This window comes from Condylura cristata, unplaced genomic scaffold (assembly GCF_000260355.1).
Source record: "Condylura cristata isolate star-nosed mole 26May11 unplaced genomic scaffold, ConCri1.0 scaffold00002, whole genome shotgun sequence".
Lineage (NCBI taxonomy): Eukaryota > Metazoa > Chordata > Mammalia > Eulipotyphla > Talpidae > Condylura > Condylura cristata.
Window position 1 is genome coordinate 13,270,480 of NW_004567103.1, and position 2,941 is coordinate 13,273,420.

General features: G+C 58.7%; 1 protein-coding gene across 4 annotated transcripts in view; it reads left to right on the top strand.

Annotated features, from left to right (window-relative positions):
• Positions 1-2,941, top strand: part of TNS1 (tensin 1) — a 186,514-nt gene that overhangs the window by 157,252 nt on the left and 26,321 nt on the right. The window lies entirely within an intron of this gene.

Genomic DNA, 2,941 nt, shown 5'->3' on the forward strand with positions numbered 1-2,941 from the left:
CCCTGGCCTCCCATAGTGAGGAGTTCATGGGGTGTGGGTCCCTGGCCTCCCATAGTGAGGAGTTCATGGGGTGTGGTCCCTGGCCTCCCATAGTGAGGAGTTCTCCTGGTTGCGTCTCTGTACCCCACATGCGATCATCCCCCGTCCAGAGTGACTCTGTGACTTGCTGGCAGGTGTCTGACACTCCTGGACCTTCTTGTGTTTGACCCCCATTTCTATGGCATTAGGCACCTCTTCCTTTTCACGCAGCCTGTTTAGCTTCCACCCAGGAAAAAAGGCCCCCAAGACATGGCCATCCAGCCTTGGCCTCTGGGAGCATTTAGTCAGCTCCCCTGCCCTCCGGGGGTTCTCCCCTGGCCCCCGGGGTTCTCCCCTCCCCCTCGGAAGCTGCGGGCCCAGGGGTGGGCCGTGTTCCCTGCCAGAAGAGACTTGCAGAGACCAAGGGGCGGCGGCTGTGGGGAGGCCGTGGTGCACAATGCTGGACTCCGAAGGGCCCAGTTTGTGCAAGCCCAGGTCAGCAGAGGGAGAGGCTGGAGGGACTCTGGGCTCAGGGGCGGCCCACTGCTCCGAAGCGGAGGTCGGGGGAGAGGGTGAGGAGAGGGCGAGCGGCCAAGCACTCCCAGGTGGCAGGGCTGCCCTGCGGGCAGGACGGGAGGAATGTGGCACCCACACCTGCCCTGTGCCAGCGCAAGTCGTGGGCACGTGGAAGCCAGGGTGTGAGTGGACGCCACGCTCCCTGCAAAGCAGTGCTGTCCAGCAGGCATGTAATGCGAGCCGCCTCTGTGACTTCGACCTCTCTGGGGGGTTAAAAAAAAAAACACAAACATAAACATTTCTAGTAGCTGTGTTGCAAAACAATAGGAACTTGGAAAAAATGAACTTCAGTGGTCTTTTTTAGTTAATCCAAAATATGCAAAATGTTGTTTGAATAAACAAGTCAAGATAAGAATATGGACGAAATACCTTCGTCTGTTTTGGAAAAAAAAAAAAAAGCAAAAGGAGGCTGGTGAAATAAATTTTAAGAGTGTGTTTTATCTGGCCCCAGAGACCTAAAATATGATCAGTTTTATGTGTAGCCGATATACTAGTGGGATAGCTTGCTGTCTTGTTTCACACGAAGTCATTGCCATGCAGGCTGCTGCGTACGCACACTGTCTTGGCTCACCTGGCTGCCCCACAGGTGATCTGGGCCTGGGTGCTGGCGGCTGCCCTCTTGGGCAGTGCCAGCCCGGGGCGGCTGCTGAGACAGCACCGTGACCTTCAGGCCTCGTGCCTCCAGTCTCAGCCCTGCACCTGCACACCTGCTCCCTTTGCTGTCGCTCCAGACAGCCAGAATCTTGGCCAGTATCCTGGCGTGAGTCATCGGGACTGAGCTGCAGTGGGGCTGGGCCTTGCGTGCCTGCCCCATTCCTCCCTCCATGCCCTTGGCTGGCCCGCTGCCCCAGGGAGAGTAAGTCAGAGGTCTCCTCAACTCACGGGGTTGGGAGAGGACAGAGGCGGAGAAATGCGAGGAATTCTTCTCTCAGGAAGCAAGAGCCTTGTCTGGCTTCAGGACCACCCACTCTTAGCTGAAGGGCCAGATGCCTGGGGAATGGGGCAGTGGTGGTGGGGGCACATGTGCCACCAGGGGGCTGGGGATGGCCGGGTGAGGGGCCAGGAGGAGCCTCCCGGGTCCTCTCAGCGGCCCCGTGCTCTGCTGCCCCGTCAGGCCGCACGCTGTGTGCCGAAGTGCTGTGTGCTGGTTCTGTCCGGTGTGCACAGGCTCAGTCTTCAGTTGCTTGCAGCTCTCCCTGTGCGACAGATAAGTTCATCCGTGCCTGTGGCAAGGCATGGCAGGGGGGTGTGTGGAAAGAGAGAGGGAGGGGCAGAGGGCCTGGCAGCCGCCAGGTCTGGGTGTGCGCGTTTACACACCTCTGGCCCTCCTGTTGCATCTGCCTGTTGGGCATCTCGGGATGGAGTGAGGGTGGGGTGCAAGGGTGGACCACCCCTCTGGGACCCGGTGAGGTCTCGTCTCACTGCACCTGTGCACGCCTGCACACATGCAATAGGTGTATGTGCTGCTTGCTTTGAGACCTTGTAACTTTTTGTTACCTTCCCTTATGTAGTTCTCAGGGATTTATGGGAAAAGCAGGGACCAGGGAGGTCCCAGAGCCTCTGTGTGGGTCCTGGGCACCTGAGACCAGTCAATGTGCTGTGACCACGGGCGTGGGGCAGGCAGCCCTGGCACTGGCTGATCCCTGTGGTCACGTGTCCGCTGTGGCCTCTGCAGCTCCCGGGAGCTCGCAGGAGACAGCTCACGTCTCTACTTCTGGGAGGTGTGTTAGGAGATGTGGCAGCTGCCACCGAGCAATCTCGTGACTGGGCACAGCTAGCAGCTTGCAGATATGCTGGGCGTCTGGCCACACCCTCGGCTGCTGGGAAAAGGCCTGACAGTCCTCTTTCTGACCTTGTGTGCTATGTGACACTCCTAAGTGTGTCATTCCCAGACATGGCGCTCCCAGGCGGATGGCTTGGAGGGGCCTGAGTGTGCTCTGGGAGTTGGTGCTCTTGCCCAAGGGTGGTGGTGGTTGGGCTTCTCCCTCTTCTTGAACACCGTGGTGTAGGGGCTGCTGAGAGCTCCACACGGGGAACTTCTCTTTTCCTGGGCCTGGCAAGGGCCACGCTTGACTGGGGGTGCGTGACGTTTGGTGTGGGGTCTCAGACCTGCCTGTGGGGCTCATCATGATCTTTCCGCCCTCTGTCCTTCTAGGGTGTGCTGTCCCGACACCCATGTTCCTTTGTGCTCCCTAAAGCCATCTAGGTGCATGGTTGAAAAATGAGAATGTTTGGGTGGGAGGGAACGGGGACAGAGAGGAGGCAGGAGAGAGGCCGATATAAAGGAAGTCAGAGGCAGCTGAAGATGCTGTGAAGAAACTTAGGACCCAGGTGTGGACACCACTGC